This window comes from Salmo salar, chromosome 09, assembly GCF_965601325.2.
Source record: "Salmo salar chromosome 09, fSalSal1, whole genome shotgun sequence".
Classification (NCBI taxonomy): domain Eukaryota; kingdom Metazoa; phylum Chordata; class Actinopteri; order Salmoniformes; family Salmonidae; genus Salmo; species Salmo salar.
The window spans coordinates 94,477,444-94,493,745 of NC_138299.1; the positions used below are offsets into that span (position 1 = coordinate 94,477,444).

A 16,302-nucleotide genomic window follows, 5' to 3' on the forward strand; every position below is an offset into this window, starting at 1 on the left:
GGTGACTACCTCATGGCGTTGGTTGAGAGAATGCCAAGAATGTGCAAAGCATTCATCAAGGCAAAGGGTGGCTACTTTGAAGAATCTCAAATATAAAATATATTTTGATTTGTTTAACACTTTTTTGATTACTACATGATGTTACTATATGTGTTATTTCATAGTTTTGATGTCTTCACTATTATTCTACAATGTAGAAGATAGTAAAAATAAAGAAAAAAAACTGGAATTAGTAGGTGTGCCCAAACTTTGGACTGTTTTATTTAAGTTTTTTTATTTTGAATAAATTAGCAAACATTTCTAAAAACCTTTTTTTGCTTCGTCATTATGGGGTATTGTGTGTAGACTGATGAGGGGGGAAACAATTTAATCCATTTTAGAACAACAAAATGTGGAAAAAGCCAAGGGGTCTGAATACTTTCCGAATGCGCTGTATGTAGGCCATCATTGTAAATAAGAATTTGTTCTTAACTGACTTGCCTAGATAAATAAAGTTAAATAAATTAAATAAAAAATGTTTATAGAAATACTATGTTCACATTAATACATGCATGCTCAGACTGCACATCAGACAAACAGATAATGTTAACTGAATGTTTGAGGGACACGTGTTGCATACATGAAACTACACGTTATCAGTATGCCTGGCATGTGTATGCCAAATCAATGCTTGAGACACAAGTAAAATGTTATCTCATGATTTGTGGCAAAGAAACAAATGCTTTGATAATGTTCTGATACTAGACATGTTTATGTTGTCAGGCTGAGTGAGAGATTATCTGTGACATGTTTATGATGTCAGGCTGAGTGAGAGATGGTCTGAGACATGTTTATGTTGTCAGGCTGAGTGAGAGATGGTATGAGACATGTTTATGTTGTCAGGCTGAGTGAGAGATGTCTGAGACATGTTTATGTTGTCAGGCTGAGTGAGAGATGGTATGAGACATGTTTATGTTGTCAGGCTGAGTGAGAGATGTCTGAGACATGTTTATGTTGTCAGATGGTCTGAGACATGTTTATGTTGTCAGGCTGAGTGAGAGATGGTCTGAGACTTGTTTATGTTGTCAGGCTGAATAAGAGATGGTCTGAGACATGTTTATGTTGTCAGATGGTCTGAGACATGTTTATGTTGTCAGGCTGAGTGAGAGATGTCTGAGACATGTTTATGTTGTCAGGCTGAGTGAGAGATGTCTGAGACATGTTTATGTTGTCAGGCTGAGTGAGAGATGTCTGAGACATGTTTATGTTGTCAGATGGTCTGAGACATGTTTATGTTGTCAGGCTGAGTGAGAGATGTCTGAGACATGTTTATGTTTTCAGGCTGAGTGAGAGATGTCTGAGACATGTTTATGTTGTCAGGCTGAGTGAGAGATGTCTGAGACATGTTTATGTTGTCAGGCTGAGTGAGAGATGTCTGAGACATGTTTATGTTGTCAGGCTGAGTGAGAGATGATCTGAGAAATGTTTATGTTGTCAGGCTGAGTGAGAGATGATCTGAGACATGTTTATGTTGTCAGGCTGAGTGAGAGATGATCTGAGAAATGTTTATGTTGTCAGGCTGAATGAGAGATGCTTGTCAACAAACCTCTCAGAGAGGGATCACCCTGGTAACAACCATCCCTTTCTCCCTTCCTCCCCTCTTTCATTCATTCATTTCTTCATTAATTCAATCAATCATTCATTTATTTATTCCTTCTACTATTTTCCCCTTCCTTCCTTCCTTCCTCTCTTCCATCAGACTGACAGCAGAACCATCTCATTCAGCACACACATGGAGGGAAAGAGAGAGAGAAGGGGAGAAAGGAAGAGTTAGAGAGATCTGATGTATAGAGATCTGATGTATAGAGATCTGATGTATAGAGAGATCTGATGTATAGAGATCTGATATATAGAGAGATCTGATATATAGAGAGATCTGATATATAGAGAGATCTGATATAGAGAGATCTGATGTATAGAGATCTGATGTATAAAGATCTGATGTATAGAGAGATCTGATATATAGAGAGATCTGATATATAGAGAGATCTGATATAGAGAGATCTGATGTATAGAGAGATCTGATGTATAGAGATCTGATATATAGAGAGATCTTATATATAGAGAGATCTGATATATAGAGAGATCTGATATAGAGAGATCTGATGTATAGAGAGATCTGATGTATAGAGATCTGATATACAGAGAGATCTGATATATAGAGATCTGATGTATTCTGTTGTGTTGAAGGACCAGGGAGCACAGGCTGCATACTAAACACCTCTCTCTCTCTCTCTCTCTCTCTCTCTCTCTCTCTCTCTCTCTCTTCTACTTTCCCTCTCTCCCTACATCACAATCCTTAGTTCTTCCTTCTCTCTCTCACTCCGTCTTATCTGGTCTCTCTGTCCATCTTTCCCTTTATTATTGTATGAATCATTGTTATTGGCAACAGTAGTCTGTGAGAGCTAAAGCGTTATCATTGGCTAACACAGACAGAGATGATACAATAGGCCACAGAACTGCACTGAACTTGTCTACTAAAATGTAGTATTTGATCCCCTCCTTTTCTCTCTCTCTCTCTCTCTCTCTCTCTCTCTCTCTCTCTCTCTCTCTCTCTCTCTCTCTCTCTCTCTCTCCCCCCCCCCCCACTCTCTCTCTCCTCTCTCTGAAGTCAAATGGCCCACCTGCCTGGAGGCTTTATGGAGGACTGCCACACTGCAGGAGCTCTCCTCTCCTCTCCTCTCCCCTCCGTGTGTGAGGTATATTTCCAGAGGGCAGTGGGAGAGGGATCAGCCTCGTCTCATAGACTAGAAGTAAAATAGTAAACAAAAATCTGGGACACTCATATTAGTATGATGTGTTACACTAGCCACCTGTTAGGAATTCATAACATAGCTCCAACTTTATTTGGCCCCCAAGTTTTGGGATTTTTAGAATTTAGAATTTTCATTGTTGGACATAAAAGACTGTAAAAACACCAGGAAATCAGCTTCTATTGATTTTCATTTTGAAATATGTTCTCAAGTATTCCCATGCAGGCAATTTGCAGTCTACAAATGATTGGTAATGATGTTCTGGCCCCCGACCAATTTTTTTTGTTGATGATCCCTGTTGTACGAATTGCATTTTGTAACAAATCATCCGAATTGTAATTTGAAACATATGATACCAATTGTAACGCAAATGTCTAGCAACACATAGGTTGCGTGTTAAAATCTTATCACAGACAAATTTTAGGGCCTCCATAGAGGCGCAGCGGTCTAAGGCACTGCTTGAGGCATCACTACAGACCCAGGTTTGATCCTAGGCTGTGTCACAGGCGGCCGTAACCGGGAGACCCATGAGGCGGTCCACAATTGGCCAAGCGTTGTCTGGGTTAGGGGAGGGTTTGGCCGACCAGGATTTCCTTGTCACATCGTGCTTTAGCAACTCCTTTTGGCGGGCCGGGCGCCTGCAAGCTGACTTCAGTCATCAGATGGATGGTGTTTCCTTTGACACATTGGTGTGGCTGGCTTCCGGGTTAAGCGAGCAGTGTGTCAAGAAGCAGTGCGGCTTGGCGGGGTCGTGTTTCAGAGGATGCATGGCTCTCGGCCTTTGCCTCTGACTGTAACTACCAATTAGATATCACGAAAAAGGGGTAAAAGTGCAAAATATTACAAAACAAGCATTTTTTTGCTGTATGGGCATGCCTGCCCAGGACTGTAAGGTGGACAGGGACATCACAGTTATACTACAAGTACAGAGTTATACACACACCTCTGGTTATGACTGACTCATTTCCTGATTGATTGATGTCGATAGAGCAGGAGACAATGCTCTCTCTCTCTCCCTCCCGCTCTATCTCCCTTTCCCTCTCTATCTCCCACTCCCGCTCCCTCTCACTTCTTCTCTCTCCCTCCCTCTCCTGCCTAATCTCCCGCTCCCTCTCGCTATCTCCCTTTCCCTCTTTCTATCTCCGTCTCTCTCTGCCTTTCCTGCTCTCCCTCCCCTGTGTTCTTGCTCCCTTTCCGGTGCACGCACTCTCTCTCACTCATCGCAGCCACAAGCAGAGGTCTCAGTAAGAGACAGGCAGGCAAGCAGACAGACAGGCAGAGCAGAGCCGGCAAAGAGGGAGACTACGGGAGCCAGAGGAAACTCCACATGAGCGGCCAAGTGGTGAGTCTTATTCCGAGCAGCCACAGCCTCCACTTACCACCGGCTGCAGCCTGAAACATATAGGAGGTGTTCCTGTTGTTAAACACCTCGTCACTTCCCACGACACTCTGATCGCTGCATGTCACTGTCACTGCTGCCAAAGGGCTGAAATGACCTGGGAGCGAGGGAGAGCTGTGGAGAGCCATTACGCTGGTCAGCTTACTGGGAGGACCCCCTGATTCTGATTCCCCCAACATTGCTACCTGAACCTGAACCAGACACTAGTCTGATCCGTTTGGCATCGGCAAGCCCAAATAGGAGGGCATGGTTGTTTAGAAGAGACGAGGGCTAGAGCCAGCGGCGGGAGAGAGAGAGACCATCACAGAGACAGGTAAGAGAGAGAGAGCTGGATCCGTTCAGTGGCTTTTCTAACCCTGTGTTCCATAAGGAGAGGATATTAATGTACTAAATGTACAAATGTAAATGCTAAGGATCTGAGATGCAGGGTTTGAAGATGATGGTATTTTCTATTTGGTTGAGTAATGAGTTTTTCCCCTTTTGGTTCAAATGCAGCTTGTTTGTGCTTGCGGCTGTGCTGCATGGACATTGATTTCATTGCAGGTTGGCAATTTGTTAAAGGAAATATGGCTAAAGAGCTCCATCTTTCTCTCTGTCCCTCTGCTCCAGGCGGAAGCGGCTTGATATTTATCAGACGTGCTTTAGGGTCTGGAAAATGTCACTAATGAAGGGAGACAGAGGGACAGAGAGGAACAGCGAGAGAGGGAGAGAGGGAGAGCGGGATAGAGAGGGACAGCAAGAGAGAGAGAGCAGGGTGAGTGATAGGAAGAGAGAAAAAAAGAGATACTGAGAGAATAAAGTACGTAAGGGTGAGAAACAGTGAGAGAGAGAGGAATATATAAAGAGAGAGGGAGCAAGAGAGCATGAGTCCACCAATCTCAGTCACAATACGAATGAGAACCCAGTGGCATATCTAAGCAGTGAACTGCAGCTCCTCAAACCTCTCCTTCTCTCTGAGGGCTTTAGTGTCTTTTACCATTCCATAGGTAAACTACTGTATACTGGCTAATGCTACTGTATATCTCTGTGGTTGCCTTCCCGTAGCTGGCTGATACTAATGTATATCTCTGTGGTTACCTTCCCGTAGCTGGCTGATACTAATGTATATCTCTGTGGTTACCTTCCCATAGCTGGCTGATACTAATGTATATCTCTGTGGTTACCTTCCCATAGCTGGCTGATGCTACTGTATACTGGCTAATGCTACTGTATATCTCTGTGGTTGCCTTCCCGTAGCTGGCTGATACTACTGTATATCTCTGTGGTTACCTTCCCGTAGCTGGCTGATACTACTGTATATCTCTGTGGTTACCTTCCCGTAGCTGGCTGACACTACTGTATATCTCTGTGGTTACCTTCCCATAGCTGGCTGATACTACTGTATATCTCTGTGGTTACCTTCCCGTAGCTGGCTGATACTAATGTATATCTCTGTGGTTACCTTCCCGTAGCTGGCTGATACTAATGTATATCTCTGTGGTTACCTTCCCATAGCTGGCTGACACTACTGTATATCTCTGTGGTTACCTTCCCGTAGCTGGCTGATACTACTGTATATCTCTGTGGTTACCTTCCCGTAGCTGGCTGATACTAATGTATATCTCTGTGGTTACCTTCCCGTAGCTGGCTGATACTAATGTTGTTGTTCTGCTGGCTGAGGAGTGGGGGGGTCTTGCTGTTTTTTGGCCGTGCTTTATGGAGTGGAAGTTTAGAAGATGGATGATGCTGAAGCGCTAATGCTTTGGGGAGACTTCAGAGTGGGTATGACCAGCAGGGTTGGTGGAGACATATTTCACAGCTTCTGGTCTAGGGCCATACCAAGCCGAGATGAGCTGAGAGGGGATAGGCAAGCTAGGAGCAGAGAGATGGAAGAACAGAAACAAACAGAGGCTAGAAGCAAACCACAGAGGGATATGGAGCCATGCATACTAGAAGTGGAGAAGAAGAGGGAAGAATGAAGGCTATGATCAGTCCTGACTAGAAGTGAAGACGAAGAGGAAGGAATGAAGGAAGGCTATGATCAGTCCAGACTAGAAGTGAATAAGAAAACGTGGCAGGAAGGCTATGATCAGTCCAGACTAGAAGTGAAGAAGAAGAGGGAGGAATGAAGGAAGGCTATGATCAGTCCAGACTTGAAGTGAAGAAGAAGAGGGTGGAATGCTATGATTAGTCCAGACTAGAAGTGAAAAAGAAGAGGGAGGAAGGCTATGATCAGTCCAGACTAGAAGTGAAGAAGAAGAGGGACAGTCAAAGGCAGACTAGGAATAATGTGAGAGAGACCTTCACAGCAGTAGTGAGACAAGAAGTGCCTGTAACAGCAGTAGTGAGACAAGGAAAGACCTCCACAGCAGTAGTGAGACAAGGAGAGACCTTCACAGCAGTAGTGAGACAAGGAGAGACCTTCACAGCAGTAGTGAGACAAGGAAAGACCTCCACAGCAGTAGTGAGCTAAGGAGAGACCTTCACAGCAGTAGTGAGGCAAGGAGATACCTTTACAGCAGTAGTGAGACAAGGAGAGACCTCCACAGCAGTAGTGAGACAAGAAGAGACTGTCACAGAAGTAGTGAGACAAGGAGAGACCTTCAGAGCAGCAGTGAAACAAGGATATAATTTCACAGCAGAAATGAGACAATGAGAGACCTGCACAGCAGTAGTGAGGCAAGAAGAGACCGTCACATCAGCAGTGAAACAAGGAGATCATTTTACAGCAGTAGTGAGACAAGGAAACAGTGAGATAAGAAAAGACTTTCAGAGCAGTAGTGAAATGAGGAGATAATTTCACAGCAGTAGTGAGACAAGGAGAGACCTTCACAGCGTAGTGAGACAAGGAGAGACATTCAAAGCAGTCGTGAGACAAGAAAATACTTTCACAGCAGTAGTGAAACAAGGACATAATGTCACAGCAGCAGTGAGACAATGAGAGACCTTCACAGCAGAAGTGAAACAAGAAGTTAATTTCACAGCAGTAGTGAGACAAGGAGAGCCTTTCACAAAAGTAGTGAGACAAGGAGAGAACTTCACAGCAGTAGTGAGACAAGGAGAGAACTTCAAAGCAGTAGTGAGACAAGGACAGACCTTCACAGCAGTAGTGAGACAAGCAGGTAATTTCACAGCAGTAGTGAGACAAGGAGAGCCTTTCACAGCAGTATTGAGACAGGGAGAGCTTTACAGCAGTAGTGAAACAAGGAGATAATTTCCCAGCAGCAGTGAGACAATGAGAGACCTTCACAGCAGTAGTGAAACAAGGAGATCATTTCACAGCAGGAGTGAGACAAGGAGAGACCTTCACAGCAGTAGTGAGACAATGAGAGACTTTCACAGCAGAAGTGAAACAACAAGTTCATTTCACAGCAGTAGTGAGACAAGGAGAGACCTTCACATCAGTAGTGAGACAAGGAAAGACCTCCACAGCAGTAGTGAGACAAGGAGAGACCTTCACAGCAGTAGTGAGGCAAGGAGGGAATTTCACAGCAGTAGTGAGACAAGGAGAGCCTTTCACAGCAGTAGTGAGACAGGGAGAGACCTTCACAGCAGTAGTGAAACAAGGAGTTAATTTCACAGCAGTAGTGAGAGAAGGAGAGCCTTTCACAAAAGTAGTGAGACAAGGAGAGAACTTCACAGCAGTAGTGAGGCAAGGAGATACCTTTACAGCAGTAGTGAGACAAGGAGAGACCTCCACAGCAGTAGTGAGACAAGAAGTTAATTTCACAGCAGTAGTGAGACAAGGAGAGCCTTTCACAAAAGTAGTGAGACAAGGAGAGAACTTCACAGCAGTAGTGAGACAAGGACAGACCTTCACAGCAGTAGTGAGACAAGCAGGTAATTTCACAGCAGTAGTGAGACAAGGGGAGCCTTTCACAGCAGTATTGAGACAGGGAGAGCTTTACAGCAGTAGTGAAACAAGGAGATAATTTCCCAGCAGCAGTGAGACAATGAGAGACCTTCACAGCAGTAGTGAAACAAGGAGATAATTTCACAGCAGGAGTGAGACAAAGAGAGACCTTCACAGCAGTAGTGAGACAATGAGAGACATTCACAGCAGAAGTGAAACAAGAAGTTCATTTCACAGCAGTAGTGAGACAGGGAGAGACCTTTACAGCAGTGGTGAGACAAGGAGAGACCTTCACAGCAGGAGTAAAACAAGGAGAGACCTCCACAGCAGTAGTGGGAAAAGGAGGGAATTACACAGCAGTAGTGAGACAAGGAGAGCCTTTCACAGCCGTAGTGAGACAGGGAGAGACCTTCACAGCAGTAGTGAAAAAAGGAGTTAATTTCACAGCAGCAGTGAGACAAGGTGAGACCTTCACAGCAGTAGTAAAACAAGGAGAGACCTCCACAGCAGTAGTGGGACAAGGAGGGAATTTCACAGCAGTAGTGAGACAAGGAGAGCCTTTCACAGCAGTAGTGAGACAGGGAGAGACCTTCACAGCAGTAGTGAAACAAGGAGTTAATTTCACAGCAGTAGTGGGACAAGGAGGGAATTTCACAGCAGTAGTGAGACAAGGAGAGCCTTTCACAGCAGTAGTGAGACAGGGAGAGACCTTCACAGCAGTAGTGAAACAAGGAGTTAATTTCACAGCAGCAGTGAGACAAGGAGAGATTTTCACAGCAGTAGTGAGACAAGGTGAGACCTTCACAGCAGTAGTGAAACAAGGATATAATTTCACAGCAGGAGTGAGACAAGGAGAGACCATCACAGCAGTAGTGAGACAAGGAGAGACCTTCACAGCAGTAGTGAGACAAGGAGAGACCTTCACAGCAGAAGTAAGACAAGGAGAGACCTTCACAGCAGTAGTGAGACAAGGAGAGACCTTCACAGCAGGAGTAAAACAAGGAGAGACCTCCACAGCAGTAGTGGGACAAGGAGGGAATTTCACAGAAGTAGTGAGACAAGGAGAGCCTTTCACAGCAGTAGTGAGACAGGGAGAGACCTTCACAGCAGTAGTGAAACAAGGAGTTAATTTCACAGCAGCAGTGAGACAAGGAGAGATTTTCACAGCAGTAGTGAGACAAGGTGAGACCTTCACAGCAGTAGTGAAACAAGGATATTATTTCACAGCAGGAGTGAGACAAGGAGAGATCTTCACAGCAGTTGTGAAACAAAGAGATCATTTCACAGCAGGAGTGAGACAAGGAGAGACCTTCACAGCAGTAGTGAGACAAGGATAGAATTTCATAGCAGTGGTGAGACAAGGAGAGCCTTTCACAGCAGTAGTGAGACATGGAGAGACCTTCACAGCAGTAGTGAAACAAGGAGATAATTTCACAGCAGTAGTGAAACAAGGAGATAATTTCACAGCAGTAGTGAAACACGGAGATAATTTCACAGCAGTAGTGAAACAAGGAGATAATTTCACAGCAGTAGTGAAACAAGGAGATAATTTCACAGCAGTAATGAGACAAGGAGAGCCTTTCACAGCAGTAGTGAGACAAGGAGAGCTCTTCACCGCAGTAGTGAGACAAGGAGAGTCCTTCACAGCTGTTGTGAAACAAGGAGATCATTTCACGGCAGTAATGAAACAAGGAGATCATTTCACAGCAGTAGTGAAACAAGGAGATAATTTCACAGCAGTAGTGAAACAAGAAGATAATTTCACAGCAGCAGTGAGACAAGGAGAGCCTTTCACAGCAGTAGTGAAACACGGAGCTAATTTCACAGCAGTAGTGAAACAAGGAGATAATTTCACAGCAGTAGTGAAACAAGGAGATAATTTCACAGCAGTAATGAGACAAGGAGAGCTCTTCACCGCAGTAGTGAGACAAGGAGAGTCCTTCACAGCTGTTGTGAAACAAGGAGATCATTTCACGGCAGGAGTGAGACAAGGAGAGACCTTCACAGCAGTAGTGAGATAAAGCTTGAATTTCATAGCAGTGGTGAGACAAGGAGAGCCTTTCACAGCAGTAGTGAGACAGGGAGAGACCTTCACAGCAGTAGTGAAACAAGGAGATAATTTCACAGCAGTAGTGAAACAAGGAGATAATTTCACAGCAGCAGTGAGACAAGGAGAGCCTTTCACAGCAGTAGTGAAACAAGGAGATAATTTCACAGCAGTAGTGAAACAAGGAGGTAATTTCACAGCAGTAGTGAGACAAGGATAGCCTTTTACAGCAGTAGTGAAACAAGGAGATAATTTCACAGCAGTAGTGAAACAAGAAGATAATTTCACAGCAGTAGTGAGACAAGGAGAGCCTCTCACAGCAGTAGTGAGACAAGGAGAGCTCTTCACAGCAGTAGTGAGACACTGAGACAGACTGACGAGGAGCTGAGAGAGAAGGATGGTAGTTGGTAAAGGAAAGTTTTGAATGCTCCTAACAGTCCCAAGAGGAACAGTCCCAAGAAGAACAGTCCCAGGCAAAACAGTCCCAGGCAGAACAGTCACAGCTAGAACAGTCCCAAGAAGAACAGTGACAGTCAGAACAGTCACAGGAAGAACAGTCACAGGAAGAACAGTCCCAAGAGGAACAATCACAGGCAGAACAGTCCCAAGAAGAACAGTCACAGGGAGGACGTTCACAGGCAGAACAGTCCCAGGAAGACCTGTCCCAAGAATACATTTCACAGGCAGAACAGTCCCAGGAAGACCTGTCCCAAGAATACATTTCACAGGCAGAACAGTCCCAGGAAGACCTGTCCCAAGAATACATTTCACAGGCAGAACAGTCACAGGCAGACTTTGCTGCCTGCGTGTAAAAAATGTAATCAAATCAAATTTTATTGGTCACATACACATTTTTATCAGATGTTATCACATGTACAGTGAAGTGCTTACGTTTGTAGCTCCAACAGTGCAGTCATACCTAACAATACATATAAATGCCCCCCCCCCCTCTCCCCAAAACATTAATTAAGAAATATCAGAACAAGCAATGTCAGAGTCCGGAATATACATAGATGTATATAATGGTGTGTATAGACAGTTCATGAATAGAAAAGGAGTGTATAGCAGTAGTTATATAGGATGAGCCTTGACTAGAATACAGTATATACATATGAAGTGAGTAAAACAGTATGTTTTAAAGTGAACAGTGTTTAATGACTATGTACATAGGGAAGCAGTCTCTAAGGTGTATGGTTGAGTACCAGGTAGTAGCCAGCTAGTAACATTGACTAAGTTCAGGGCAGGGTACTGGGCAGCTGCAGGATCGTGGTGACTATGTAACAGTCTGATGGCCTGGAGATACAGTGCCTTCAGAACGTATTCACACTCCTTGACTTTTACAGCCTGAATTTAAAATGGATTAAAATGAGAGCTTGTATCACTGGCCCACACACAATACCACATCAAAGAAGAATTATGTTTTTAGAAAAGTTTACAAATTAATACAAAATGAAAAGCTCAAATGTCTTGACCCTTTGTTATGATAAGCCTAAATAAGTTCAGGAGTAAAAATGTGCCTAAAAAGTCATATAACAAGTTGACTACATCATCTCTGTACCCCACACATACAATTATATGTAAGGTCCCTCAGTTGAGTAGTGAATTTCAAACACAAATTCAACCACAAACACCAGGCAGGTTTTCCAATATCTCGCAAAGAAGGGCACCTTTTTAGTTGGGTAAAAAAAAAAAACATTGAATATCCCTTTGAGTATGGTGAAGTTATTAATTACACTTTGGTTGGTGTATCAATACACCCAGTCACTAGTAACATACAGGCGTCGTTCCTAACTCAGTTGCCGGAAAGGAAGGAAACCAACCGCTAAGGGAATTCATCATAAGGCCAATGTGACTTTAAAATAGTTATAGAGTTTAATGGCTGTGATAGGAGAACATTGAGGATGGATCAACAACATTGTAGTTACTCCACAATACTAACCTAAATGACAGATTGAAATGAAGGAAGCCTGTAAAGACCAAAAATATTCGAAAACATGCATCCTGTTTGCAAAAAAAGTACAAAAGTAAAACTGCAAAAAATGTGGCAAAGAAATGTACGTTATGTCCTGAATACAAAGCATTATAATTGGAGCAAATCCAACATAAAAGTGATCTATATGCAGTGAGTCAGGAAGTGGATACAGAAGGAGAGTTTAATGATGAGAGAAGGTAGACAAACATAAGAGGAGAAGCGTACTGAACGTGAACAAAACCAATTCTGCCTGATGACTGAGGCTACTGAGGGCTAAATAATGGGAGAGTAATCAAGGTGATAATGAAGTCCAGGTGTGTGTAATGATGGGGACCAGGTGTGTGTAATGATGAGGAGCAGGTGTGTGTAATGATGGGGAGCAGGTGTGCGTAATGATGGGGAGCAGGTGTGCGTAATGATGGGGAGCAGGTGTGCGTAATGATGGAGAGCAGGTGTGCATAATGATGAGGAGCAGGTGTGTATAATGATGGGGAACAGGTGTGTGTAATGATGGGGAGCAGGTGTGTGTAATGATGAGGAGCAGGTGTGTGTAATGATGGGGAACAGGTGTGTGTAATGATGGGGAGCAGGTGTGTGTAATGATGGGGAGCAGGTGTGTGTAATGATGGGGAGCAGGTGTGCGTAATGATGGGGAGCAGGTGTGCGTAATGATGGGGAGCAGGTGTGTGTAATGATGGGGAACAGGTGTGTGTAATGATGGGGAGCAGGTGTGTGTAATGATGGGGAGCAGGTGTGTGTAATGATGGGGAGCAGGTGTGTGTAATGATGGGGAGCAGGTGTGTGTAATGATGGGGAGCAGGTGTGCGTAATGGTGAAGACCAGGTGTGTGTAATGATGGGGAGCTGGTGTGTGTAATGATGTTTGCCAGGACCAGTAATTAATAGACCGGCAACATTGAGTGCTGGAGAGAGGGAGCGGGACTAGGCGTAACATCAACACATCACTGAGTACCACTCTTCATATTTTCAAGCATGGTGGTGGCGGCATCATGTTATGTTTATGCTTGTCATCGGCAAGGACAAATGTTTTTTTAGGATAAAAAGAAATGGAATAAAGCTAAGTACAGGCAAAATCCTAGAGGAAAACCTGGTTCAGTCTGCTTCCATACAGACATTGTGACTTTAATTCACCTTTCAGCAGGACAATAGCCTAAATCACAAGGCAAAATCCACTGGAGTTGTTTACCAAGAAGACATTGAATGTTAGTCACTGGTTACAGTTTTGACTTAAGTCGGCTTGATAATCTGTGGTAAGACTTGAAAATGACTGTCTAGCAATGATCAACAACCAACTTGGCAGAATAATGTGCAAATATTGTACAAACCAGGTGTACAAAACTCTTCAACCACAAACACCAGGCAGGTTTTCCTGTAATCGCTGCCACAGGTGATTGACTCAGGGGGATGAATACTTATGGAATCAAGGTAAATTAGTGTTTTATTTTTCATTAATTCTTCACAACTGTTCAAATTTTTCTTCCACTATGACATCAGAGTATTTTCCATAGATCATTGACAAAAAATGACAATTAAATCAATTTTAATCCCACTTTGTAACACAACAAAATGTGAAAAAAGACAAGGGGTCTGAATACTTTCTGAAGGCACTGTAGAAGTTGTTTTTCAGTCTCTCGGTCCCAGCTTTGATGCACCTGTACTGTCTCTGCCTTCTAGATGGTAGCGGGGTGAACAGGCCGTAGCTTGGGTGGCTGAGGTCTCTGATGATCAGGGTTGGAGAGTAACATGTAAGGGATTACAATTTTTTTAAACTGTAATCCATTACGTTACCAGCAAGAATATTGTAATCAGATTTCAGATACTTTTGAAAAACTAGATGATTACTTCAAGGATTACTTTTAAATTCAGAAAGGACATTTGCGCCTTGATGTCTGTGTGAATGGACCATTTCAGGTTGTCACTGAGTGCATGCGGAGGAACTTGAAGCTTTTCACCCTCTCCACTGCGGCCCATCGATTTGGATGGGGCATGCTCCTTCTGCTGTCTCCTGAAGTCCACAATCAACTCCTTCATTTTGTTGGCATTGAGGGAGAGGATATTTTCCTGGCACCAATCCACCAGGGCTCTCATCTCCTCCTTGTAGGCTGTCTCGTTAATGTTGTTAATCAGGCCTACCACTTTCGTGTCGTCTACAAACTTGATGATTGAGTTGGAGACGTACGTGACCACGCAGTCATGGGTTAAAAGGAAGTACAGTAGGGGGCTGAGCACGCACCCTTGTGGGGCCCCCGTGTTGAGGATCAGTGTAGCGGAGGTGTAGTTGCCTACCTTCCCCACCTGGGGTCAGCCCATCAGTCCAGGACCCAATTGCACAGGGTGAGGTTCAGATCCAGGGCCCCGAGCTTAGTGCTCTGAGTTTAGCGATGAGGTGTGTTTGTGTGTGTGGGTGTGTGTGTGTGTGTGTGTGTGTGTGTGTGTGTGTGTGTGTGTGTGTCCAGTGGATCTCACTCTGGACTAATGACCCCATAGCACTGGGCCAGTATTCATAAAGAATCTCATGGCATGAGTACTGATCTAGGATCAGGTTAGCCTCGTCCATACAATACAGGCTCTGGTTGAATGAATAAATAGCCAAGGTATGATTTCTATATATTTTCCTCAAAGATCAAATAGACTGGGTATTTGATTCTACTTGGTTGATTGATTTGTTGTCATTTGGTGTGAAGTGTATGAAGACGTTATTGGAAACTCTCCAGACAAGCCTTAACAGACTCTCTACCAACTCAGGATAAAAACCCCTTCGCACTCTCAAGGCTGAAACCGCAAACCCCAAACCTACAATCGCCAACCCTCTGCCATATGGCATCCACTCTAACCAGGTCAAAGTGTTAGTGCTATGGATGTCAGTAACAGGTGTGATGTGTGCGGCAACCCCCAAAGTGCATCTCAAATATTGGCCCAGTGCTTTTTCAGAGTTGCCTGTGGCTGCCTAAGAGAGATGAGCTGTCCACTGGCGTTGGTTTGAGCATACATCCATACACACACAGACAGAGAGCGAGAGAGAGAGCGAGAGAGCGAGAGAGCGAGAGAGAGAGAGAGAGAGAGAGAGAGAGAGAGAGAGAGAGAGAACCGGCCTAGAGGAATCAGCAGGGACAGAAGCCATTACTTCAAAAACCAGCAACCGGTTACCCTCTCTCTGTGATCTCATCAAGTGGCAAGACCTGTTAGAGGGAACAAACTGAAGAGGGGAACTCTTAGTTTGTATCCCAAATGGCACCCTATTGCCTATATAGTGCGCTACAGGGCTCTGGTCAAAAGTAGTGCACTATATAGGGAATAGGTTGCCATTTGGGACTTAATGCCTTTATGCTTGGTTTGGGAACAGGCTCCCTCTCTACCAGGCAAGATGCATCTTTCTAGACTGTTTTCTAAGGCTGATTGGAGGTAATAGTACATCTGTGTGAGGTACTTTTCCAGTTTGACAATCTGTTTTTAGAACCTTGTTGGTGTATTTGATGCTTAAAAGTCTGTGAACGTTGCAAGGTGTTGAAGGTAACATCCATGTCTCCATGGAAGAAATATTGAACAATATGAGTTGATAGATCTACCTAGGGGAAGAAGAGATACATTCCACTGGACAGTAAAAACAAGAACTGATCTGAAGTCTTTATATAATAGCTTTATAATCTGGCTTTAGAATATAGAAAATCTATAGAACAGAATGTGGAATGGTTTTAGAATCTACAGATCAGGCTATAAAATTGTTTTAGAATCAATAGAACATCATTTAGAATGGCTTTAGAATCTACAGATCAGGGTTTAGAATGGCTTTAGAATCTATAGAACAGGCTTTAGAATAGCTTTAGAATCTATAGATCAGGCTTTAGAATGGCTTTAGAGTCTATAGATCAGGCTTTAGAAAGACTTTAGAATCTACAGATCAGGCTTTAGAATGGCTTTATAGAATCTATAGAACAGGCATTAAAATAGTTTTAGAATCTATAGAATAGGCTATAGAATATAGAGAATATATAGAAAAGGCATTAGGAATATAGAGATTTTAGAATGGCTTTACAATCTATAGATCAGGCTCTGCAATGGCCTTAGAATCTTAAGATCTTAGAAAGGCTTTAGAATATCCAAAAGTGCTGTCGAATGGCTTTAGAATATATTGATCAGGCTTTAAAATTGTTTTAGAATCTATAGAACAGGATTTAGAATATAGAAAATCTACAGAACAGGAAACAGAATATAGAGAATCTACAGAACAGGCTTTATATTT

General features: G+C 43.5%; 1 long non-coding RNA gene across 1 annotated transcript in view; it reads left to right on the forward strand.

Annotated features, from left to right (window-relative positions):
- The first annotated feature begins 4,021 nt into the window (after window positions 1-4,021).
- LOC145857978 (uncharacterized) overlaps window positions 4,022-16,302 on the forward strand; it is a 242,235-nt gene continuing 229,954 nt past the window's right edge. The window contains exon 1 of the long non-coding RNA XR_014378683.1: window positions 4,022-4,504. This is a non-coding gene — a long non-coding RNA (uncharacterized LOC145857978). The remainder of the gene's footprint in view (window positions 4,505-16,302) is intronic.